Source organism: Tachyglossus aculeatus, chromosome X4 (assembly GCF_015852505.1).
Source record: "Tachyglossus aculeatus isolate mTacAcu1 chromosome X4, mTacAcu1.pri, whole genome shotgun sequence".
Classification (NCBI taxonomy): Eukaryota; Metazoa; Chordata; class Mammalia; order Monotremata; family Tachyglossidae; genus Tachyglossus; species Tachyglossus aculeatus.
The window spans coordinates 32,475,142-32,502,935 of record NC_052098.1 but is presented as its reverse complement, the minus strand read 5'-3'; positions in this window follow the sequence as shown (position 1 = coordinate 32,502,935).

The following is a 27,794-nucleotide window of genomic DNA, read 5'->3' as shown; positions in this document are numbered from 1 at the left end:
AAAAAGGAGAGATTAGAGAAGCAGCGTGGCTCAGGGGAAAGAGCACGGGCTTTGGAGTCAGAAGTCATGGGTTCAAATCCTGGCTCTGCCAATTGCCAGCTGTGTGACGTTGGGCAAGTCACTTCACTTCTCTGTGCCTCAGTTACCTCATCTGTACAACGGGGATTAAGACCGTGAGCCCCCAGTGGGACAACCTGATCACCTTGTAACCTCCCCAGCACTTAGAACAGTGCTGTGCACATAGTAAGTGCTTAATAAATGCCATAATAATAATAATAATAATTAGATATTAAGCCCCAATTTACAGATGAGTAACCTGAGGCACAGAGAAGTTAAGTGCCCAAGATCACAGAGCGTGCACGCGTCAGGGCCAAAATTTGAACCAGGTGTTCCGACTTATCTTGTGTCTCCTACCATCAACCCCTTGCTGATTCCCTCCCTTTTCCCTGGAGCTCTCTTTCCCTTCATATTCAACAGACCACCACTCTCCTCATCTTCAAAGCCCTACTAAAATCGTATCTCCTTCAGGAAGCCTTTCTAACTTGTCACCTCCCTATCTTACTACATCACCAGTGCACTTCAATCAATCATTGGTATTTATTGAGCACTTACAGTTTTGTGAGATTGCATTAGGTTAAGTTATTGTAAAAACACTCAACTTGCTGCTATTTTCCAGTTTCTTATCTTTGACTCCCACAATTTCATGTAGTTCACTTTACATGGCCTTCAAGTTATGGAAGTAAAAAAAAAACAGAACAAAATCTGATTTTACATGTTCAGTTTCACCACACAGCAAAGAGGTAACCAACGTTTTTTTTTTTTAGCAAACTACCTTGTTTTTATTGTTATTATTATTATTATTATGATAATGCCTGTTAAGCACTTACTATGTGCCAAGCACTGTTCTAAGTGCTGGGGTACACACAAGTTGATCAGGTCAGATGCAGTCCCTGTCCCACGTGGGGCTCACAGTCTATTGTCCAAAGCTTTCCATTAACAATTTGCACAATTTAAAGTTTAAATGATATATGCGCATGGAAGGTTTAATCAATAACTATGGAAACTGACATGACTGAATGGAAATGTTTGCTCTTGAAGACTATCTGAAAAAATATGAATGCATAAAATCAACTGAAATGATCCTGATCTACAGAAAAAAAATACTCATTCCACACCTGAAATGCACCAGTGAAGCTTCCTCATAAATAGGTCATTTTACAGGATTATTATATTGTGATGTCACACTCTGAAATGATGTACTGCATCATTATGAAAGTGCTCTCTGACTGTCACACTATTTTTCATTGCTAAGTTACTTTCTTAACTGCACTGTTTTCAGGGCACTGAGGTTTAACATTCTATACATCTGAGGGAAAATGATCCGCAAACTGAGATCAGGAGGAGATTTTTCTACGTTCCTAATATTCACTTACATTTTTAAACATTATTCTACCTAAGTATGCAAGGTATTCTTTTTTCTCAATAATAGAGTAATCATTAGGTTTACCACTGGATAAATAAAAGGAAAGAAAAGTTATGTCCAGTTTACAAAGATTTTTATGGTGCCATTACCCTGCCCTTCATGGAAAGCACAGATCAGTTTGCCTGATACTGCTTATACTATTTCTGAGATATTATTGTGCAAATCCCCACACTCATCTGAAATCCAATCTGCTCCTTGATAAATGTTCACATGAAAAGTAGCCAAGAGAAAGGAAGCTGAGCAGTATTGAATTTCCAGTGTCACAGACGGAAGATCAAAGACAATTCCTGCAAGAACACAATTTTGATTAAACCAGGGCATAGTTATTCCCCTCTTGACAGGGGCAGAGACAGAACATATTCTTGCTAACAATAAAAAAGTTTAAAAGTGGACATGCTAAACAAGTTGGCTGGAGATGGAAAGGTCAGAAGGCTGATAAACAAATAAAAGGATGGCATGACTTTGAAGCTCTTGGCATTCTAAAACTCTCCCCCAGAGATCACACACAATTTGGGGGATGGAAAAGCAGAGACGGACCCGGCACACAGTTTTCAGGTTCTCTGATTATGGATTAAAAAGAAATCTCACACAGAACTGGAGATGATGCACAGCCTCTCCTCTACACCATTAGCTAGTTTTGGGCAGGGAACGTGAACAACAACTCTGTTATATTGTGCTTTCCAAAGCACTTAGTATAGTGCTCTGCACACAGTAAGTGCTCAATACGTACAACTGATTGATTGACAGGCTATAGTGCTCAATGAGGGGAGGGAACATGCCTACCAGCTCTGTTACATTGTATTCTCCCAAGCACTTAGAACAGTGCTCTGCATACAGTAAGCGCTCAATAAATACAATTGATTGATCCATTATGTTTTCTTTCATGATTAAAACAAAAATTACATCAAATGATGGCATCTTTTGTGAATCCTTGCCTTCAATAGTAGGTGTGCTCTATAGAATATGAAAGTATTTTCATCATCGAAGGAGTCTCTTGTTTGTTACAATTCTGGAGCTATCTTCACTCTTCATGGGTGCCGTGAATAGTGGATAAAGGGCTATACCCTTCTTATGAGATATATAAAAGTCATTGGTTTGGTGCGGTCATTTTAGTTTGGATTTTTTCATCTTTGGCATCTTACCACCTTCTCAGTCTCATCTGCTGGCTCCTCTTTCGCTTCTCATCCTCTAACTGTGGGTGTTTCACAAGGCTCTATTCTTTCAGGAACTCTTACTCTTCTCACTCTTCATTCACTCACTGGGAACTTATCAGATCACATGACTTTAACTACCACTTCTAAGCAAATGACTCCCCAAAACAACCTCTCCAGTCCTGACCTTTAACCTAACCTACAATCCCACATTTCCTTATACCTCCAGGACAAATCCCCAGGGATATCACGCTGACTCCTCAAATTCAACATATCCTAAATTCATCTCCCAAATCCATTCCTCCTAACATTTCTATCTCTGTTGGTAACACCTCCATCCTCCCTATTCCAAATGCCATCCTTGACTCTTCACTGTCTTTTAGCCCTCACACTATTAAATTGCTAAATCTTGCCAATTTTGTCTTCATAACATTTTCCAAGTACACCCTTTCTCGTCTACTCAAACAGCTCACTACCCTGGCCCAAATTCTGGTTGTATCATGGTTAGACTACTGTGTCAACTGCCTCATTGGTCACCCTCTTTCCAGCCTCTTTCCACTTCAGTCCATATCAAACTACTGTCCTGTGCATGGCAGATTGTAAGGACTTTAAGCCACTGCTGAGTATTTCCAAGTCCTCTCTTTCTACCAGACAGCCACGTGTTCACATGAAAAGTAGCCAAGAGAAAAGAAGCTGAGAGGTATTCCTTGGGAAATCCACCCCCCTTCCCCAACTCCCCCCTGCTCTCACTCCAGAAGCTCCCAGGAATCCTGCTCCTGGCATGCCCTGTACACCACAGGCTGTGTGGAGTTAGGTCTCTGCGAAACATTCTCCAGTTCTCTCTCTTTGCAAAATGGCTGAGTGAATCAACTGGGGCTGCCAGCTTCCTACCTCAACATCCAAGGCCCTCAGCAGCCTCCTCTACTGGACCACCATACTCCTCCCCAGAATCCCACACGAGTTCTCCTCTGTATCACGAGGAATCTCCACCCCAGCCTGCCCCGCACCTCTGCAGCGGGATGCAGAGAAGCAGCTGCAGCCTAGAGCCACCTCCATAAACCCTAGGGAAGTCTGTGATAGTTGCTATAGCAGTCACGGTGGCTGCAGTTGTGACTGTGGCCTCTGAGTTGAGAGGAGCCTAAAATTCTGCCCGTCTGACCACAGTTCCTACTGATCTTTCATGATTTTGTGTTCCTGCCCATGTCTTAATATTGTTCACTTTTCATTTCATTTTGAACTTATGACAACTGGCAGTCCCCTCCTAACTTTTCTATCTAGAATGTGAGCTCCCTGAGGGGTCCCATGTCTAATTCCCAACTGTGTATTCCTTCCCTGCAGTTAGTAGTGTTCTGCACATGATGAGCGCTTAAGGAATAGTATTACTACTATTGCACAGATCATCTTCTTGTGGCATTGCTCAGCCTACACCTCACTCCTCAAAAATCCCAAGTGGATATCCACTTCCCTCCACATTAAGCAAAAACTCTTTCAAGGGTCTTTACCAGATCTTTCTGTCTTACACATTGGCTGTCTTTACCCACTATTCCTCACTCTGGATGCCCTGTCCAGGCTCACTTAAATAATACTAATACTTTGCTCCTGATTTTCCCACCCCTGCCCCCTCACTTTCACCATTTGTCCAGTTTAGAATACTACTTACCCTCTTCCCTCCTGATATAAGCATACTTGCATTTATATATTTTACTTTTACATATATATATATATATATATTCAATTAATTGTTCAGTGACTCCATTTTAGTACATTTGAAGCGCTTCATGCTTTATTCTTGTTCTTCCTCTGGCTTTCATTTCTTGTAAATAATTTTTTGTTTCCCCTATTAAATTACAAACTCGTTGAAGCCAGAGAACCTGTGTCTCATTACTACTGTACTCTCCTGGACACATTATTCAATGCCTAGCACTCAGTAAGCACTCCGGTACAATTAATTGGTGACAGAGATGTGACTGGCCACTCAATACAATCATTAGGGGTTGCAAGGTGTGTTGATAGATGTTATTTTGCTTCGGGCAACCTCTTAGTACCTAAATTGTTTTTACCGTATTAATTTGGGTAATGCTGACTAGCTTTATGCAATGTCTTGACAATTGCTGGTAAACAGTATCATAGAGGAACATCCATTTGCTGTTAACACTGGAGCTTGTAAATAGGACTCCCTGTTCCAACAAGCCAGGTATAATGCTGCAACGAGCTCTGTGCAAGGATCTTTGTTCCCCAGAAGACTAACACGGTTCTACCTTACTGCATGGCCTAGTGGAAAGAGCACAGGCGCGGGAGCCAGTGGACCGGGTTTTTAACCCTGGCTCCACCACTTACTTGCTGTGGGACCTTGGGCAAGTCACTTAACTTCTCTGTGCCTTAGTTTGGCCATCTGCAAAATGGGGATTCCAGTATTTGTTCTCCCTCTTACTTAGACTGTGAGCGCCATGTGGGGCCTGACTATGTTGTATCTACCCCAGCATGTAGTACCGTATTTGGCACATAATACATGCTCAAATACCACAACTATTATTATTGATTTGGAAGCCACTTTTCACTAAGCAAATGACTCCCCAAAACAACCTCAACAGCTGAACGATCAACCAGAAATCCCCGCTACTAATCCCCGCTACTTTTCTAATACAACCCATCAACTATTCATGGATGCAGGAGTGTACTCCACTCCTCTAAAACCAAACTATTTACTGTGTGTCACCTCCAGTGACCCCTTGCCCCAACCCTCCACCCTGCCTGGAACTCCCTCCCCTTACATATCTGACCCAAGCACTTGGGCAGCTCCCCTACCCCTACAGCACGTAAGTGTATATCTTTATACAAGATTGCTTCTCTTACCTGTAATTTATTTTAAGTGTGTCTCCCTGTCACAACAGACTGTGAAGGCAGGGATCATGCCTACCAACTGTATTGTACTCTTTGTACACTATACTTAGTACAGTGCTCTGCACACAGTAAGTCCTCAATAAATACCATTGATTGATTGATTTTCAGGGTGTGGTTGGAGTATATCTCATGATGGTCAGCCCTCTATCCCCTGGATGACTGCTGTAATCCCCATTTCCTTCAGGTGACTATCACACTGTCATATAGTTGATGAGATGAAGGGCAATTTTACAAGTCTACACATATATAAAGGAATCCATCAAGTTAACTAATTTTTGTCATTCTTTCTGAAGATACAAAAACAAGAAATGAACTTAGACTTCAAACTGCGAGATTTGGGTTCAATGTATTAAAGAACTTCCTGAAAGTAACGTCATGGCATTAAACACTGGAAAATAGAATCTCCTTTTCTAAAGGACTTTAAAAATGGAATGAAATATTCTCTCCTAATGACAATGGTTAAATTTGGTCCTGCCTGAATGTGACTTCTACACATCCTTTCTTCCCTACAATTTGTATATAAGACCTTGAATGAAGTATTGCAATAAATGTACCACTGCCCTGTAAATGGAGAAACAACTGTATTCCAGCAGAATAGTAAAGTTCACAATGAATATTACCTGATATGGTCAAACTACAAGGGAAAAAGCATGTCACTCTATATTATCAATTGGGGTAGACAAGTTAATGAAACTAGAGCCTCTGTGGAGATAATTTTGTTGGATTTTTAAAATAGTTTTTTTAAGAGTCTTGAAAGAAGCCATTTGAGAATTTTATGATCAGCAATTACCGGGAACATCTCATGGTGGATTTAGAACAAAATGATTCACAAATGTAGTGAGCAGCTGTTCTTTATTCAGAAGAGATGTCAATAGTAACAGACTCCAGGGGGTCACTATTTGGGCCAAGCTTGTTGAATGTATTTATTCTATTCTCATGTTCTGGTTATTTAAAACCAAAGACAAGAAAAAAAATCACTCATTTCTTAGCGTATGATGTAGTTTAGCACTTTTCCATTTCAAAAGTTTTTATTTTGATGGGCCTATGGGCTTCTGAAGAATATTGTTCATCACGCCGTTCCTGAATCACAATGTAGCTAACAACAGCACAGCACAATGGTCTTTGATTTTCACAGGATACAGAGAAATTCAGGAAGCAGCACCAGGATGGCTATATAGTATACATACATCTCTTAAATTAGCATTAGCAGACCTAGACTCAGGCAACTTATATGCAAATTTCACTGCTACAAAAAGTTCAAGATCTTTAAAGCACTCCACTACGATATGGCTGGCCAAATCATGTTTGGAAGGTCACCCTTATAATCCTCTCTCTAATACCAGAGTAAAGCAGATTCGCTGATTAGGTCCAGGCTTCATCTAATTCTAGGCAGTCACGCTTGAGAACACAAAATATCTGGAAGTGGGTATCAGAATATGCTTCCCGATTTATGGGGAAATTCTTCAAACATGCTACGAATATCAGCAAAACCTTTTATGATAGTCATATAGGAACTGCTGCGTACTGCCAATTTTGCTCTTGGTCACTGACACAAGAAGACATATAGATGATTGCAAATCACTCTGCAGTAATTCACCCACTTCCTGGCTACATCCCATTCTCATCCACCCCCACACCTGTAAGTGTAAGCTCTGGGTAGGCAGAGAATGTGTCTTGTGCTTCTGTTGTATCTCCCAAGTGCTTAGTAATAATAATGGTATGTATCCCCTTGTATCCCCCCCCCCAAGTGCTTAGAACAGTGCTTGGCATGTAGAAGGCACTTAAATACTATTATTATTATTAATAATTATTATTAATAATTTATAATAAAACATTAATAATAATAATGGTATTTGTTAAACACTTACTATGTGCCAGGTACTGTTCTAAGTGCTGGGATAGATACAAGGTAATTAGGTTGTCTGACATGGGGCTCACAGTCATAATCCCCATTCTACAGATGAGCTAACTGGGCACAGAGAAGTGAAGTGACTTGCCCAAGGTCACACAGCAGACAAGTGGCGGAGCTGGGATTCGAACCCATGACCTCTGACTTGCAGGCCCGTGCTCTTTCCACTAAACCATGCTGCTTCTCTACAGTGTTCTGTACTCACTAGGTTCGCAATAAATGAATTTACTAAAAACTACTATGGACTGTCAATAAACTTTAAGAAAACCTAATTTATGTGTCCTTGGGAAGTCCTATTTCTAGTGAAAATTTTCAGTGGCAGTACAGGACATAATACTGCCAAATTCTGCTATCTAGTTAGTAGTACACTACCAATGTTTCATGGATAAAAACAGCCAGAGGAAACTAAATCTAGAAGGCCAATCTGGCTTTTGTGCTATTGCCTAAGAATTCACCAATTTTGAGGCATCAAGCTTGATACCAAATTGAAGGTCTATAAAGTTGTCATGTCCAAGTATCTAGAGCTACTAAACCTGCACCTACCACAGACGGCATATCTGGCATCTCAAAAAGTTTTAATAACATAACCAGTGACCCATTTTCCAAAAAAAGCTATATCGATATCCTGGAATTCAGTCCACTAGTCAGAATATAGCAGGATACCCAAGCACCTCATCTTCATTGTCCAAGCAGAAAGAAAAAGCCAAATGTTTGAAAGCAATGTGGCCTAGTGGAAAGAGCATGTACCTGAGAGTCAGAGGAGCTGGGTTCTGATCCAGATCTGCCATTTACCTGTTGTGTGACCTTGGAAAAGTCATTTAACCTCCCCGTGCCTCAATTTTCCCATCTGTGAAGCGGAGATTTAATACCTATCCTCCCTCCTACTTAGACTGCAAGCCCCATGTGGGACAGGGACTGTGTCCAACTTTATTATCATGAATCTACCCCAGAGCTTAATACGATGCTTGTCATAGAGTAAACACTTAAATACTATTAACAAATAACAAATATTATTATTATTGTTACTCAAGACATAATGAGGCATATACTGAAATAATTTAGTATAGCAGGAGCCAGGTGAAGGAATTTCTTGACTAAATCCCTCCAAAGAACTTAATTTCCTTTGAAAGAATGAAAAAAAAAACTCTCAGGCAATAAAAAAAAAAATTCATCCAAAAGTACATGTTCTTTTTGCAGAACTCATTCTGTGAAATTGGTGCTTCCCTGTAATGTACAGCAATGTTGCAATCTCATAACTAAAGTTGCCTATTTTATTTTGGGGGGCATGCCTGCAAAATGCACACACTGAGAACTGAAGTTTAGAGGGAGAGAGAACTGATGCCATTCACTCCTACTCCAGATATTGCTTTGTAAATATCCCCATAAAAGCCTGCTAGGTCATGAAACATTAAAATGAATTATCCAAGTGGATTTTCCACCACAAAGTACTGAATAGTTAACTGCATTAAGAGACCCAGGACACAAGACTGAACAGTGTGAACAAGCACCTTCGTGTTTTTTAAATGAAGGTAAAATCAGAAGAAAGAAAGTACAGGCTCAAGATAAAGAAGGATTTTATAGATTAAAGACTCAGAGCAAGAAAACCTTTTTTAGCACCTCCTGACTATTATTTATAGTACACTACTCCTAATTCTGGACTTCTATGAATTGCTTTATAATGATACTACATGAAAGACTGAGGGCTTAGATCTGCACTCTATGCAATTTTTAAGGACCTCATTGAGGGATGGCTAAAATTGCATTCCCACTTTATTGAGACAATCCAATCCTATCATGGGGGAATTAAGTTTTTTTTCTGGCAACCATACCTATGTAGAATACAGGTACCAAAAATAAATCAATCAATGAAGAATAACATTTACTGTGGGTTGAGCACTCTACTAAGTACTTGACAGAGAACAACTGAGTATGTAGACATGATCCTTGCCCTCAAAGAGCTTATAAAAAAAATTCAGTATGCAGAGTATTCAAGACTGCTTTATTAGTGCTGGAATCGTGCTGCATCATCAGTGCTCGGCACACAGTAAGTGCTCAATAAATACGATTGAATGAATCATCAGAAGGAAACAGATCATTTCTTTGTGCCAGACTGCCTCGATGACTGGCATCATCAAGCCCTGTGCTGAAATTTAAAAGTAGCCTGGGATTTATGAGAATTTGTAATGTATTCAGGAACATCTACAAACGGCAACATGCCTTCTAATGGGGCTTCACTCACTAAAATGATTTACTTAAGAATCTTCTTTTATGCTTAGTACAGGAAATAAAAAGGAATTGATGCTACTAGGTATTGCATCCCTTACTCTCAATGATCTATGTTTCAATAATATAACCAAGTTGGATAAATTACTAATACTTCAGGAGATAGGAATGACATTTAAGAGACCTTGACAAATAAGATAAATATCCCATCAAATACAGGATGACGTTCATGACTAATATGACTAACTGTAGTTAGGAACAAAAAACCCAATAGACAGAAGATGGGTGGCTAAGCACAAACTCATCAGAAAAAGATTGGGGAACAGCTGTAAATTCAAAACCAGCATGGTACTCAGATGTACTTGAAGAATCAGTGGAATTTATTCAGCACTTACTGTGTGCTTACTGAGCACTTGGAAGATTACAGTAGAGTTAGTAGACACTATTTCTGCCTTCAAGGAACCCACAATCTAGTGGAATGGCATTTACAAGTTAGAAGTGAAGCTTCTGTTTACATTTATGTTGATTAAAGCATTAGTATATAATGTCCAGTTCTATTAATCAATCAATCGTATTAAGTGCTTACTGTGTGCAGAGCACTGTACTAAGCGCTTGGGAAGTACAAGTTGGCAACATATAGAGACAGTACCTACGCAACAGTGGGCTCACAGTCTAAAAGGGGGAGACAGAGAACAAAACCAAACATACTAACAAAATAAAATAAATAGAATAGATATGTACAAGTAAAATAGAGTAATAGATATGTACAAACATATATACATATATACAGGTGCTGTGGGGAAGGGAAGGAGGTAAGATGGGGGAATGGAGGGGGGACGAGGCGGGGAGGAAGGAAGGGACTCAGTCTGGGAAGGCCTCCTGGAGGAGGTGAGCTCTCAGTAGGGCCTTGAAGGGAGGAAGAGGGCCTTGAAGGGAGGAAGTATTAGTATCAGTGGTTCTCAATATGAAATTTAGAAAAGGATGAAGAGAAACTGGATCTTATTAAAGAGTTAGAAAATCTTGTGGGAAGGTTTAAAGGAATTGGGTTTATGTAATTTGTGAAAAAAGAAGCCTGGGTGGTTAAGCAATACTTCCTCTAAAAATACAGCCAACATTTTTCTAAGAGGTGTGGTCATTAGGCATTTTGGTCAGCATTTGAAAGCAGAATTTGGAAATATGCTTCCCCCAATGCGGGTCAGATTGTGACCCGGTGTGTGGTTGTGTACACATCTGCAACATTGGTCAAGGTGAGAGGGCCACTGTAGCATAGGTTTTCCTGAGCATGAGGTTCTATTGAAACACATCATTCACAATACAAAAGAACTGACTGTAGGGGAACCTCCTAAATTGGAAGATGGTTAGCCGATGTTCAGCTCCACAGAAAACAGGACTAAAGGCCAGGAATTTATATTGTAAAGAGACCAAGTTTAGGACATCTGTTGGGCTGTAAACTTCTTGTGGTCAGGGAACATGTCTACAACTCTGTTGTATTATACTCTCCCAAGTGCTTAGTACACAGTGCTCTGCATATAGTAAGCACTCATGGATCTTTAAGATTAAACATCTAACCCAACCAGATTAGATTTAGCTCTGCTAGAGGGTGAAGAATGATTGAGATTGGCCTCTTGAATTCCCTTCTAGTTCTAAGATTGTAGAATTCCAATTTCACTATACATCAGGTCCCTAGCTACGAAACAAAGAAGGTCATGTATGTCTATTGATTTAAAAGGGAAGCAGCGTGGCTTAGTGGAAAGACCATGAGCTTGGGAGTCAGAGGACATGGGCTCTCATCCTGCCTCCACCACTTGTCTGCTGTGTGACACGGGGCAAATAAATTCACTTCTCTGTGCTTCAGTTACCTCATCTGTAAAATGGAGATTAAGACTGTGAGCCCCACGTGGGACAACCTGATTACCTTGTATCCACCATAGCGCTTAGAACAGTGCTTGGCACGTCGTAAGGGCTTAACAAATACCATCATTTTATTAAAATGATTTAAAGCCCAAAGTGCTAATGCCAGTACACTGATGCATTTCTACATGCTACTATTGTATTAACATGCATTCCTGTGTGCCACTAAATGTATTATATCTACTTCCAGAACTCTGAATTGAATATCACCTTTCCATTCCGTAGCACAAGTTTCATTAATCTCAAAAACACCTTATAAGCAATTTCTTCCCAAGTTTCAGCCAGAGCTACTAAGGTTGTAGTTCCTGGCAAGGTCTCCTTCACATGCATCCTCCAGAATATGAGAGGTTATCAAATTTAAGAGTCTCATTGTCAAGTGTGAAGGCCTCAAAATGATTTCTTTTTTCCATAAAACAATTCAAGCTTTGAGGATTATGTTTGCATCATGACTATCTAGGCAGTACTTCACATTTACAATACTGTTAATTCTCTCACTGAAACAAAAGTCTATGAGAGAAAGCTCATTATTCAAGGGTGGATGCATTTTTTTTCCTTTAAATTGTTCATTTGCAGGTGTAAGCTTGCAAGCATCTAGTTTTATACAGAATTTTGACATGAGTCAAATTGAAGTGTTGCACTCTTCCAAACCCATTCCAAATTTTGGTGGAGGGGGGGAAAAAAGTCAGGTCAACTCTAAAAATGTTTTGTGTTCTTCCTTTGTCTTCTCTTTGCACCCACTTCACTAAAACAAAAAGGACTCTTTAAGGAAGGGCCTGAAAAACATACACACTCTGTAATACTTATTAATAAGTTAATACTCTGCAACGCTGACTATGATTCTTGAGGAAAAAATCACTAGAGCGATTACAATATGGAACTCTACAAGGTGAATTATTATAAATAAAATTAATGAAGTGGCTTATATTTGTAAGCTATTTAATCTATGCCACTACATAGCTTCTATGAGAAGTAGTATATTGGCTTTTAATCTTTATTCAGAAATTCCATGGGACACATCCTCTGTGAATTATATCTGGGATCATTTTATTTCCATTAGGTTAAAATTAATCAGGAAAACAAAGATTAATTTGAGTATGCTTTGGTCAAAAAGTCAAATTGAATTTTTCAAGTTTAAATAGTAAAACTGATATTTTATGCTATGAAAATGCATTACTGGTATCAGTTTTTAACACAGTATTAGTAGTATCAATCTTGCAAGCTTAGTTTTAAGGCAGTGAAAGTTGAAAAATAAGTCATAATGCTAAAGGTAGGGAATATTCAGAGGGGTATGCTGGGTAGCATAGAGCTTCTTTCCAAATCCAACCGTGAGGTTATTGTGGCCCAGTGGAAAACACACTGGTCTGGGAATCAGGAGACCCAAGGTCTAATTCCAACTCAGCCACTAACCTGCTGTGTGACCTTGGAAAGCCACTTTGTGCCACAGTTTCCCCATTTGCAAAAAGGGGACAAAATGTCTTCTCTCACTCCATCTTAGACTAAGAGTCCTGTGAGGACCAGAAACTGTGTCTGATCGTGGCGCAGTGGAAAGAGCACGGGCTTTGGAGTCAGAGGTCATGGGTTCAAATCCCAGCTCCACCAATTGTCAGATGTGTGACTTTGGGCAAGTCGCTTAACTTCTCTGTGCCTCAGTTACCTCACCTGTAAAATCGGGATTAAGACTGTGAACCCCCCGTGGGGCAACCTGATCAACTTGTAACCTCCGCAGTGCTTTAGAACAGTGCTTTGCACATAGTAAGTGCTTAATAAATGCCATTATCATTATTATTATTATTATTGCATCTTCCACAGTGTTCTGACACACAGTAAGGTGCCTCTCTTGGCTAGTTTTGGGCTGTCAAGTCACTTCCAACCCACAGCGACTCCATGAACACATCTCTTCCAGAATGCCCCACCTCCATCTGCAATTATTCTGGTAGTGTATCCATTGGGTTTCCTTGGTAAAAATATGGAAGTAGTTTACCATTGCCTTCTTCCACGCAGTACACTTGAGCCTCCATCAACTCTCTCCCATGCCTCTGCTGCCCATAAGAGGTGAGTTTTGACGTGTAGCAGATTGCCTTCTACTCGCTAGCCACTGCCCAAGCTAGAAATGGAATGGGTAGGCCTCTGCTTACCCATAGCCAAGTCAGCAGAGGCATATCCCTTCCATAGCCAAGACTGGTGGAGTGCTGGAAACTCTCCAGGTGCAATCTTGAGAGGGGGAGGGCAGTAAGGTGCTTACTAAATGTCAAGATAAAAATTAATATTAAAGCCAAATCACATTTTAATTTTGATAGGAGTTTTAGGCAATTTCCTGAAATATCTAAAATTCTTTTCCTCCACTGGAATTTATCCATTCATAATGGTAACAGTACACAGAGCTCTCAGTCGAGTGGGGAGAACAGATAATCCATGCCCACCTTACAAATGAGGAACCTGAGGCTCAAAAAGTGTATGTGATTTATCCAAAGCCCAACAGCAGACAGGTGGTGGTTACCGAGTCCCAGTTTCATGCTCTTTCTACTAGTCCATGCTGCCTCCTCCCACATACATCAATCAATCAATGATATTTACTGAGCACTTGCTGGGTGCAAAGCACTGTACTAAGTGCTTGGTAGGGTACAATACAAGAGATTTGGTAAATCAAGGATCTTACAATCTAGTGGGGGAGGGGGGAAAGACATTCAAATTAATTACAGATAGGGGAAGTATGAGTATAAGGATATATACATAATGGATGTGGGTACATATATGGCGCTTAGGACAGTGTTCTGCACACAGTAAGTGCTCAATAAATACGACTGAATGAATATGAACATAATATACATATGGATTTGGGTTATCCCAGCTCTACCACTTGTCTGCTGTGTGACCTTGGATAAGGCATTTAACTTCTCTGGGCCTCAGTTAACTTATCTGTCAAATGAGAATTAAAACTGTGAGCCCTGTGTGGGACAGGAACTGTGTCCAACTTGGTTATCTTGTATCTACATAAGCACTTAACACAGTGCCTGGCACACAGTAAGCATTTAACAAACACCATAAAAAAGTGTTGTGGGGCTGGGGTTAAGTGAATATCAACTTGTGTGAGGGGAACAGACCCAAGTGCAAAGGCAAAATAGATGGAAGGGTGAATAGGGTCCAGGGAAATGAGACATCAGTCAGGGCAGGCTAATCACGTCAGAAATCATTAATCACAAAATTCCATAATAAAGTAGATTAGATAGACAAAAACATTTTCTCTTAAATAATAAGAATGATGGCATTTGTTAAGTGCTTACTGTGTGCCAGGCACTGTTCTGAGCACTGCGGTGGATACAAGCAAATGGGGTTGGACACAGTCCCTATCCCATGTGGGGCTCACAGTCTCAAGCCTCATTTTCCAGATGAGGTAACTGAGGCCCAGAGAAGTGAAATGACTTGTCCAAGGGCACACAGCAGACAAGTGGCAGAACTGGATATAGATCCCATGACCTTCTGACTCACAGGCCCATGCCCTATCCACATCCATGCTGCTTCTTGCCTTATAAGTGTAATAATGCAATACCCGTAAGATGAGCTAAGAGGGAGAAATAAACTGTTTGGGGTTGTGGGGTAGCTGTTGATCACAGTGTCCTTTCCAAATTATCTAGAGACCTGGCCCATCTGGTCATATTTTGGCCAAACATTTCTGTCTCCCAAACTAGATCTGAAAAAATATTTTATTCTACCATACATGACATCACACATTTCTGACCCAACCAAATCACTTGATGGTTATCCGCCTAAATCTCTGTATCTGTAAAATCAATAATGCAACCATTTCCACTTCCTCTAACAACTAAAGGGAATGAGATGACATGAGAATCACTATATAGTCTTTGACAAATGGTAAAGTACACAAACTTAGCCTTACATTTATGGAAAAATAAAGGGACCATTTTTCAAAATGGGAAACTTATTTTAGGCAACCAGTTTCTGTTATAATTAAACACAAGAGAATCATCTGGTTGGATCACAGTTGAGGAATTCCTTAAGGCATGGAGCCCTGACAAAACGACTGCCCCCAATTTAGAATTTTCTTCAAAAATATAATAGCATTCTTGCTACCTACATACCTGACATGTTCCCTTATTTGCATGAATAAACTCTGCACACAGTAAGCACTCAATAAATATGACTGAATGAATAATACAAATTTAGTTGGAAATATCACTTTTCATTAACTTCTGGTTACTAATGGCTACGCAAAAATGTTTCACATCAATCACCTTTTGCTCTACTACCATTGTGACATAGCTGGCATTTCTGAACTGCAGTGTGGGGAAAAGGAATAAAATTGTCTAGTGCTTGTGTTTATTAACATAAAGCTGTATGTAGGCCCCCATGTGCTTTTCATCTAGGTTCTAGCTTTTTTGTTAAATGAATATAGTTTGAGAAAAAGTTCCTTTTCTTTCACAAGAAGCGAACTAACCTACACTGGGAAAGATTCATTGTCATTAAAGTTAATAATGTAAGACGATCAACATAATGGCTTTAATCTCCACAGTTCTCCCCACAGGTCATAAAACGTGAACAATGTGACCATTATTCTTCTTTTGACATTACTGTGATCTAGGTCTTAAGTCTTACAAAATTCAAGTGTCACTGACCATTCTATTCCTGATTAACACTACCAATACTTACAGATCGATAGAGATCATGGTTATACAGAACATGGTGCTTTGCTACTAGATTTCTGTTGTGTTCACCACGTCACTAAAGTGACACAAATACGGTGTTTAATATACATTCATGTGGATCCGATGAAGAAGTGGGAGTCAGCATTCTTCTATACATATGCCAGGGTTGTCACATGGCTAATTTAAGAGCACATGTCCACTTGGGGTAACCTGGACAGGGTCATTATAATTCACTGCTTGGGAGGCAGGACAATATTCTTTCAGTCCCATGTGGCAGCAAACTTGAGATGACAGGGGTAAAGCGTATGCCCAACCTTTCCCAGTTTCTTTCTAAGGTTAGTTTTCCTCCTGGAATTTTCCCCCTGGAACTGCTACATCAGGGAAAAATGTAGGGCAAAATCCCTGAGAAATACATTTCGCTTCATTAGAAAAACACAAGTATCTTGTCCATATTCACTGCTGCATGGCCAACTGTGTGTTTCCCAGAATCTTAACACCTCATCCAACTCCATGAAGGAGCTGGAAAAATAGGATGACTATCTGCCACTGTACTGATATCCCAAAAAGAAGGTGACTTCCAGGAAAGAGTAGGGCAAACAACATTTCTTTGTAACATGTATAAAGAAAGCTCAATGTAAGTTGGTTTGTATTATTAGCCACTCTCAGAATCTTCTGATCTTCTCTTCCAAGCTATCAAGATTTGTAGGGCCACCGATTCAAAATAATTAGAAAAGAAGTTTGCATTGCTTAAGGGTTTAGAGTGTTATCTCTCTGATCAGCCATGCTATAGAGTTAAAATGCAAACTATCTTCTCCAGTGTTGTATCAGTGTAGCTGCTGAAATCCAGCCAAAACTAAAGGTGATTGGAAAATGTATTTGTAAAAATTAAAAGACTAACAGTCGTTCTTCACATCAATCACTTCATAGCATTAATAGGCCCAAAGGCATCTTAGATGTTGTCCATCTCTTCACTCAATACTGCTCTCTCTATGGGGTAAGCATTTTTAAGTCTTTATATTCACTTTTGTTGCCTCTATGTTATGTTTTCTAGTCAATTTTAATGAAGTACATCCATAGAATTACAACTGCTCTCTGGAAAATACATTCCCTTTGATAAAATCACCGTATAAGAAAAATAAATATATAAGAGGCATCCTTTGAGTGTGTGTTTTGGTGAGTTGTACTTCACCTTTGGGAATGAACTTGTATACTTAGTATCAGAAAAAAATAAGTGCCACATGATTTTTTTTTTCTTGTCACACTGAAATTACAAAACAATCCAAATGAACCAATTAAGTTTATAGACAATTTTCATGTAGTGATGAAATTCTAGCAGCTGTTGCTCAGAATAATAAATCATTCTAAAGAAGCCCTTATATGTAATTATAACTTCATACTGTTCAAATGTCATCGGTCATACATTTTAATTGTTCTAGTTGTCATGCATTGTGGTGATGTGATACATGTGTGGTGCTGGAAGTCTATCAGGCCAACTATCTTTCCTGTTATCAAATACTTTCATTTATGCATCTAAATCTGAGCACAAATATATCTTGAATCTAATCTAAGCCACTGTCACTAGTTCTATAATTCTTTCAATATGAGGGGAGGGAGAATGTTTTTTCTTCAAGAATGATTTTTGAGCAAAATGATTTGATCAATAATGTGCCTTTATGAGATTAATAACACAAATAACCCATATTTTAAATCTTATTTTTCAAATATCTTAGCCATGACTGGGAAAGGGAGCAGAAGGAGCACTGGAAAAAATATATCTTTAGTTTTAATGGGAAAAATGTAAATACATTTACATTTATAAGCAACAAAATTTCGTTCCATTAAGCTCATGAAACTCCAGCACTGATTTATGAGCATGAATACCATGATAGATTTTCTAAGAGATGAAGATGGTGAGGTTTTATATTATGCTGAATGTGAGGAAATAGATTGGATAATATTACTATGGCAGAAATGGACCAAATGCAACTGGATTCAATTTTCCTGGTTATTGATTTCTAGATTATAACTTGAAAAACTTTGTTGCATGTGTTTTGAAACAATGGAGAAGTCATTCCTCTCCATCATTAACACCAGTGCTCCTTGACTGCCTACCATGAACAAAGCACTGAACAGTATCAAGTGCTTGGGAGAATATGACAATATCTACTCCAGTGCTCAGTACAGGGCTTGACACATAGTAAGCATTTAACAAATACCACTATTATTATGTGCAGCTGTATGAACAAAAGACTAAAGAGGGGAGAAGCACTACCTACAAAGAAGTGAAGTACTGACTGCTTGGGAGAGTACAATACGATAGAGTCGGTAGACACATTCCCTCCCATAAGGTGCTTAAAGTCTAGAGATATCAAATTGAAACTCCTCACCATCAGCTTTAAGGCACTGATTGAATCAGTTCTTTCCTCCCTTACCTTACCTCCCTAATCTCCTACTACAACCCAGTCCACACACTCTATGCCAAACTACTCTTTATACCCAGATCTCATCTATCCCACCACCAACCCGTTGCCCATGTTCTCCCTCTGGCCTGGAATCCCCCCCTACACACACAACTTCATATCTGACATCCCACCACTCTCGCCACCTTCAAACCTTTCTAAGAGACCTCCAAGAGGCCTTCTCTGATTAAGCCTTCATTTCCCCTATCTGCTCTTCCCTCACTGTCTCTTATGATCTGATACTTTAAACACTTTAATACTCACCCCAGGCCCACAGCACTTTTGTAAATATCCTTATACTCTACCTTTTGTAAATATCCTTATACTCTACCATTTCTCCCATCTATAATTTAGTTTAATGTCTGACTCTCCCTGTAGTCTTTAAGCTTTTTGGGGCAGGAGTTGCATCTACTAACTCTATTACATTGTACTTGGGAAAGGCCAACCATTTAGTACAGTGGTCTGCACATGACAAGTGCTCAATAAATTGTCTTCATTTCCTCATTATCCATTTGATGCATGAAAGTGGTAAGATCTAGGCAAATAAAGGGAATCCCAAGTTCTACACATAGTAAACATATGGTGAGTGATTTGTTGCAAACAGAATTGGAAGAAATTTTGTCATTTTTTTTGGCTTTTCCTACCTATCACTGCAAAAAACAATATCTCTTTCCTTTCCCTATGCAAGCTTCATAAGGAAAGGGCTAAATTTTTAACCTCTGTTCATATTTCTTAAAAGAAACCAGGCTCAGGTAGGAAGCTGTTTGGTATTCACAGTTCTGTTTCTCTCCCCTGTTCTCTACATATGAGGCACCAACAGAAGGGTTAAGGCCTTAAGGCCACAGATAACTTTCTCCTAACTTTTTGTAAAAGAAAAATTAAATATAAGAACAGTCATGAAATGAAATTTGGACTATGTTAGCATAATCCCTCTAGTTGAATTATCCATCCTGGCAAGTAAAGGGAACAATAAAATGAGCTAAACAAACCTGTAATTAAAGTTTTTTAAGTCATAGCTCTGAAATAAAGTTATTTTGAAAAGCTCTGCTCTTCCTGCAAAGTACAAATAATTTTCAAATGAATATAGGCCTACATCCCTGTCATGGGGGAAACATATTTTGCAGTAAATAGCTTATGCTGCCATCTGAAGGAAATAAAGAGCATAAGAAATATGCTTTATAGTTATTTCAATGATCAAATCAAAGTTAGGCATAGTCAAATAAACAACTAAACTTACTTTAAAGAACTTTTCACCCACCACCCAAAGACAAGATAATATGAATAACTCATTTTAGAGAAATATAACATAGCAGTTCATATTTTGAATCGTTGCCCCAGCACTAGATGTTACTTTTGGTAGACAAAGTGGCTTAATGCGATCCTCATCATGAAGATACTATAAAGCACTTAAGAAATCAGTCTACTGACCTTGGTGGGTGGGCAGTAGAAAATAAACCCTATACTCTTCAAGCTACAAGAATTAATTTTTAACTTTTGGTGTCCAAATTTTAGTAAGGACATAGAGCTGAAGAAGTACAGAGAATGGGAACCAGAAAGATCAGGGAACAGAGATGCTTCTGCATGAGGTTAAACTGAATTACTTAGGCCAATTCAGCCTGGAAAGACACAGGCCAAGCGGGGAACACAACTAAAGTTCACAAAATTATGAAGGTTGTGGACAAAGCAGGAGCTAAGTTATTACTTAGCAGACCTCACACCACCATGACAAACAATTATCCATTTGATGCATGAAAGTGGTAAGATCTAAGCAAATAAAGGGAATCCCAAGTTCTACACATAGTAATCATATGGTGAGTGATTTGTTGCAAACAGAATTGGAAGAAATCTTGAGAGTTTCAGTGAACTAAAGTCAGACACCTGCTGGTGCTTTGAACACTGAACATTATGGATATTTTAGCTATGCATGTATTCATATAGCAGTCAATCTAGAGTGGTCTCAGGCAAAAAAAAAAAAGAACAAATGCCTCATTTCAAGTTGTAACGCTTGCTGCTCTCTTGAGCAGAAGAAGGTAGCTCACTGAATTATGATGTCAAATTTGGGTAAATAGTCTAAGTATTAATCAATAAGACTAACAATTCAAACAGTCCAAATCCATGAAATGTTATCTAAAGTTTTCAAAGAGTGATGTGTTGGAATCATTTACGTCTGTGGAAAGTAATATTTCATTACTGATGAAATGCTTTATCAGAATGCCTGTCATTTTGGTTGAGCAGTTGCTTATCACTTTTCACATAATGTATTCATTCTAGTCACCAGAAAACTAATTTGGCCAGATCCTCACTCTGCAATCATTCTCTGGGAGACAATTAAGCATTTTGTCTGGCATATTTTCTCTTTTGATCCACTTAGTGCTGTGCAGCACAAAATGGTAGTTTAGTGGCCCAAAAAAGAATAATCCATCTCAAATGAGTGCTATACTTTCAGGAACACCTGGGATGTTTTAGCTGACCTGGAAGAGAAACTAGGAAAAATTAGTAAAAAACATTTTTATAAGGCTGGCATTACATTTTGGGACCATCAATTGGGAAGACAATACCACTTGAAAATTATTGAGTATATGTTCCCAGGTGGAAATACTAAATTACAAAGACAACATACCCACATAGTGTGTACCTTCACATGCCAATAGTCTTTGGTTTGGTTTGGTTTTTGGTTATGCTTTCTCCCTGAAAAGTGAACAGAGGTTTTAGAATGGAATTTGATATAAAACTGTACTACCTATGGAAGTGAAAGTATTGTTTAAAACATTAAGTTAACTAAAAATCACTTTGTTAATTTCTTGAGGAGCTTGGCAGGGACTTGAAATGCCTACATTAACATAGTCTAAAAGTCTATAATGATATCAAAATCCAAAAATGAAAAACTTTATCAATGGAAATTCTTGTAATAGAAACCCCACGTGAGCTGCTTCGGAGGGATTTTCTAGCTGCTGATTTTGCATGGTATTATTTATTCAAGCCTAACTCCAAATTGGTTTTATTGTTCCTCACTTTGAATAAAAAATAAATAAATATACACATTTTACCAATTCAACACAAACATAATAGCAACCCTACTTGAATTCTGTGTATGTTTCCTATGTTGTGGGTAGATGCACAAGGCCATGGTATTTTGTTATTCAGCAAGTGTGACAGCAATGAACTTAGAAAGAGGGGAGATATGTGGATTTCAACATTTACTGGTAAACTGAGGTCCATTCCCTCAGAGACACGCAGGCTCTGGAAAACCATGGAGAAAGTCTCAAAGAAGCAATTTGGAAAAAAAAAAAGAAAGAAAGTAAGCAGAGTCCCTCTTCCATGTCTTTGTGGACATGAAGAATATCACAGAATCTTTTTGAATAGAAACTCTCAAGAAAACAAAAATAGCATAATAGGAATGATTTATATAACATCAAGGTAAAGAAAGTGATTACGAAATGTTAGTTGAGATTGGAAAGCTGTAAAATTAGGACAGGCAGTAAGAGTAAGAAGCTTCGATTTTGGTCATATAGATTGCCTTCATTTCTTAAGAAGACGACTGGATAAGGTTTTTGGATAGCTCAAATACTTTTCTAGAACAGCTTGTCTGAGCCAATAATGAAAAATCATATACTGGACTTAATTCAAAGTAACTTATAGGACCTGGATCAGGAAGTATATATAGTGACAAAACCACCCAAAATTTAACATTCTTTGGGAAGGAAGAGGGAAAGAAAAAACACACTTGGATATTTAATTTTATAAAAGGAAATTTTTTTTAATGGAGACATTCAGAAGAAGCTGAAAGGGTTAGCAAACAATGAACATGCATGCGACTTACTAGAAGCCTCGAAAAATTCTTCAAATATGGCAAACGCTGGAATCTGGCTTGGGAATCAGTGGTGCCACTTGACGATTGCAGGGAAAAAGTTGCACCTAGGGAAGATAAGGCAATATCTGAGAGGTTCAATACATTATTTAGTCTGTTTTGTGCTGAAGAAGAGGTTAGAGATTCTCACACCCTTTTTCATTTTTGTGATGGGGTTGGGGGACAAAGGGAGGGAGACAAATCAGAGAAAGCAATGTGGCCTGGTGGAGAAAGTACAGGCCTGGGAATGAAAAAGATATGGGTTTGAATCCCAACTCCACCACTTGTCTGCTGTGTGACCTTGGGCAAACCACTTAACTTCTCTGTGTCTCAGTTACCTCATCCATAAAATGGAGATTAGGACCTGAACAGCACCACATGGGACATGGATAGGTCCAACCTGATTAGCTTGTACCTATCCCAGTGCCTGGCACATAGTAACTGTTTAACAAATACCAATAAAAACAAAACAAAACACCAAAACTGGATCGACTTATGGTGACCACACAGGATGTCCTGCACCAAATTTATAAACTACGTATAAAAAAAAAATTACTGGGATCAGATAATCTACACCAGAGAGTACAAAAGGAATCCAAAGGAGGAAGCTGAAGAGCTCCTGACAAGTATGTGCAATTCAGGGTTACTAACCACTACCGTATTAGAAGATTGACAGATTGTGAATCTATGCTCAAATAAGTGTAAAGGCATTCAGTGAATCTCACCTTATTCATTTAATTCATTCAATTGCATTTATTGAGTGCTTACTGTGTGCAGAGCACTGTACTAAGCGCTTGGGAAGTACAAATTGGCAACATATAGAGACGGTCCCTACCCAACAATGGGCTCACAGTCTAGAAGGGGGAGACAGACAACAAAACATATTAACAAAATAAACAGAACAGTAAATATGTACAAGTAAAATAGAGTAATAAATCTGTACAAACATATATACAGGTGCTGTGGGGAGAGGAAGGAGGGGGCTCAGTCTGGAAGGAGGGGGCTCAGTCTTAAATTCATAGTGGGAAAGAAAATTACTTGCTGGCTCCTGAAAATTGAGGATTGCTGTTGCAATAGCAGCAATAAACTAGCCTTTTGCCTTTGCCACGAACCTATAACAGTTGGAATAATGTTCAACCCTAGTTGTGGTGTTCCTTCACTGTTAATTCCATCATTACCCATATGATGACTACCTACATGAAGACCAAACCTAGACTTAGGTCCCTATCCATCAAGACTATGCAACACTTAAATTTCTTTTCATGCATTTAAAACTTGGCAGGATAAAAAGGCAGGAAACAAGATTAGAGATAAATGTCCAGCTTTTAGGATGGAGAAGTACAAATATGAGCTTCCCCAGAAAACAATGCTGGGACAAGTCTTGTTTAATATCTTCATTGCATTTGAGTGCTTACTGTATGCAGAACACTCTACTAAGCATTTGGGAGAGTACAACAAAGTTGGTAGACATGTTCCATGCCCACAAGGAGTTTACAGTCTAGAGGGGGAGAAAGACCTTAATATAAATGAATAAATTATGGATAAGTACATAAGTACTGTGGGGCTGAGGGTGAGGTGAATATCAAGTGCTTAAAGGGTACAACTCCAGGTGCATAGGTGATGTAGAAGGGAGAGGGAGTCAGGGAAAAGTGGGATTAATTGGGGAAAGCCTTTTGGAGGAGATATAATTTTAATAAGGCTTTGAAGATCTGCAGAGTGGTGGTCTGTTCTATATGGAAGTGGAGAGAGTTCTAGGCCAGAGGGCTAGTTGTGGGCAATGGGTTGGTGTTAAGATAGATGAGATCGAGGAATAGTGAGTAAATTGGTGATAGAGGCAACAAATGTGTGGATTGGGATGTAATAGGAAGTCAGAAAGGTAGGGTAGGAGCGGGTGAACTGATTATGTGCTTTAAGCTGATGGCAAGGAATTTCTGTTTGAGACAGAGGTGGATGAGCAACAACCGGATGTTCTTGAGGAGTGGGGAAATGGGGACTGAATGTCTTTTTGTACACAAATGAACCAGGCAGCAGAGTAAAATATGATGATGGCATTTATTAAGCGCTTACTATGCGCAAAGCACTGTTCTAAGCACTGAGCACTGTTCTAAGCACTGGACTGGAGTAGGGACTGACAGAAAGCAGGGAGGTCAGCGAGATGACTGAAGCAGCAATCAAGGTTTGATATGATAAGTGCTTGGCTCAGCACGATAGCAGTTAGGAAGGAGAGGAGAGGGAGGATTTTTGAGATGTTGTGAATGTAGAACCGACAGGACCTGGTGACAGACTGAATATGTGGGTTGAATGAGAGAGATGAGTCAAAGATAATGCCATGGTTACACACTTATGAGACAAAGAGGCTAGTGGTGCTGTCTACAGTGATGGGCAAGACAAGGGCAGGACAGGACTTGGGTGGGAAGATTAGTGGTTCTGTTTTTGACATGCTAAATTTGACGTATTGGTGGGACATCCAGATAGAGATGTCTTGAAGGCAGGAAGAAATGCAAGACTGCAGAAGAGAGAGAGGTCAGGGCTAGAGGTAGAAACCAGTAAAGAAGGTAGTTGAAGCTATGGGAGCAGATGGAGAATTGAAGGTTACCCAGAACTAAATCCTGAGGGATGCCCACTGTTAGATGGTAGAAGGCAGGGGTGGAGCCTGAGAAAGAAAATGAGGAGTGACCAGCAAGATAGGAGGAGAACAAGGCGAGGATTCTGTCAATGAAGCCAAGGTTAGATAATGTTTCTGAAAGAATGGAGTGATCTACAGCGTCAAAGGCAACTGAGAGGTCATGGAGAATTAGGATGGCGTATAAGTCACTGAGTTGACCAGAAGGTCACTGGTGACTTGAGAAGGCACTTTCCTTGGAGTGAAGGGAGCAGAAACTAGATTGGAGTGGGTCAAGGAGAGAATTGGAGGAAAGGAAGTGGAGCAGCATGGCCTAATGGAAAGGGTACGATCCTGGAAGTCAGAGGACTTAGATTCTAATCCCAGCTCTGCCACTTGTCTGCTGTACAACCTTGGGAAAGTCACTTAACTTCTCTGCACTTCAGTTTCCTTATCCATAAAATGGGGATTAAATCCTACTCTCTTTTTAAAGGTATTTGTTAAGCACTTACTATATGCCAGGCACTGTACTAAATGCTGAGATAGATACAAGATCACAGGTTGGACATAGTCCCTGTCCCACACAGGGATCACGGTCTTAATCCTCATTTTACAGATGAGGTAAATGAGGCACAGGAAAGTTAAACAACTTGCCCTAGGCCACACAGTAGCTAAGTAGTGGAGCTGGGACTAGAACCCAGGTCCTCTGACTCCCACGCCCGCGCTCTATCCACAGGACCACACCGCTTCTGTCGATCCCTCCTACTTAGACTATGAGCTTCATGTGGGATAGGGACTGTGTACAGCCTGATTATCTTGTATCTACCTCAGTGCTTAGAAAGATTCTTGGCACCAAGTAAGTTCTTAACAGATATAATGATAATAATAATAGTAGTGATCATCATCATAATAATAATAGGCAGTGGGTATAGACAACTCGCTCAAAGAGTTTGGAGACAAGTGGTAGGAGGGAGTTGGGGTGTTATCTGGAGAGAGCCATGGGGTCAAGGAAGGGGTTCTTTTGGGGTAGGGATTCATGAGCATGTTTGAAAGCAGTGGGAAAGAAACCACTGAAAAAGCAAACTGTTGAAGATGGTGGTCAGGGATGGAGGAAGGAAAGGGGCGAGTGCTCTGATATGGTGTGAAGGAATGGGGACAGAAGAAGCGTGGCCTAGTGGATAGAGCACAGGCCCGGGAGTCAGAAGGACCTGGGTTCTAATTCCGGCTCTGCCACTTGTCTGCTGTGTAACCTTGGCCAAATCTCTTAATTTCTCTGTGCAGTTACCTCATCTGAAAAATGGGGATTAAGACTGTGAGCCCAGTGTGGGAGAGGGACTGTGTCCAACCTGATTTACTTGTATGTACCCCAGTGCTTAGTACAGTGCCTGGCATATACCATTTAAAAAAAGGAGTAGATTATGGAAGGGGCCGGGGGAGATATCTTGAGATACTGCTGGGAAAGACAGGAGAGTTAAAAAGCGGGCAGGATGGGAAAAGAGCAGGGGAGATTTTGCAGAGATTATACCTGATGGTTTCAATTTTATCAGTAAAGTACATGGCTAGGTCATTCATTAGGGGAGAAAGATGGGGAGAAAAAATAAATTATAGGAAGAGCTAAAGGCTTACTGAATGGCATGAAATAGGTCAGAGGAATGGCAATGTAAGGAAGTGAACATTTTAGGAAAAATAATCCAAATTACAATTACATTATGCTAAATCTTGAGCTCTTAGTCACCACTAAGAATAACTGGTCATTCAGTTTTGTAATTGGACAGTCTGGTTTTCAGCTGGCCTGTCTGTCTGGTTTCAATACAGAACCAGACACGTGTATGTCTTTATTTTTGGCTCCAAGTCTCCTTCTGCTGTATCTTAGCTGCTGCTCCAGACCTCCCTCACTTTGACCTTGGAGGGGAACACAGAACAACTGAAGCAAATGGTCAGGGGGAGATTGGGTGTAGGAAAGAGGGTAGGAGTCAGGGATCCTAACAGAGAAATATGCCAAGACTGAATGAGATATGCATACTTCCTCAGCTTCATCACATTACATTCTGTGCCAGGGATAATGTGTGATGTCACATAATTGTGGTATTTGGTGAGCACTTACTACATGCCAGACATTGTAGTAAGTGCTGGGACAGATACAAGCTAGTCAGATCAGACACACTTCATGTCCCAAATGGGCTCACAAAATTGTGGTATTTGTTCAGTGCTTACTATATGTCAGGCACTGTACTAAGCGCTGAGGTAGATACAAGCAAATCAGGTTGGATACAGTCACATGCATCTCCTTATCTGGTATTCACCCCTAAAAGACAGTTCAGACACTTTATAAAACCACTATATGCCTACCCCCAGATACAGTGTTTGGGGGTACTGTATCCCCAGTACAGTAACTTAGAAAGGACAAAAATAGAGCTGGAAAAGCTACAGAGAATGATCAACCATGATGATCAGAGGATGGAGGGGTTAGACTGAAAATGTTAGGACTCTTCTGTGTGGAAAGGTGAATATGGAGAAGAAAAGCAGTCTACAAAACTGTAAAGATATGGGAACAGGGAGAACACTGAAATGGATTTCACCAAACTTCACACAACCAAAATGAGGGGTCATTATCAAAGGTTGAGTGGGTTAGGTTCAAAGGACATAA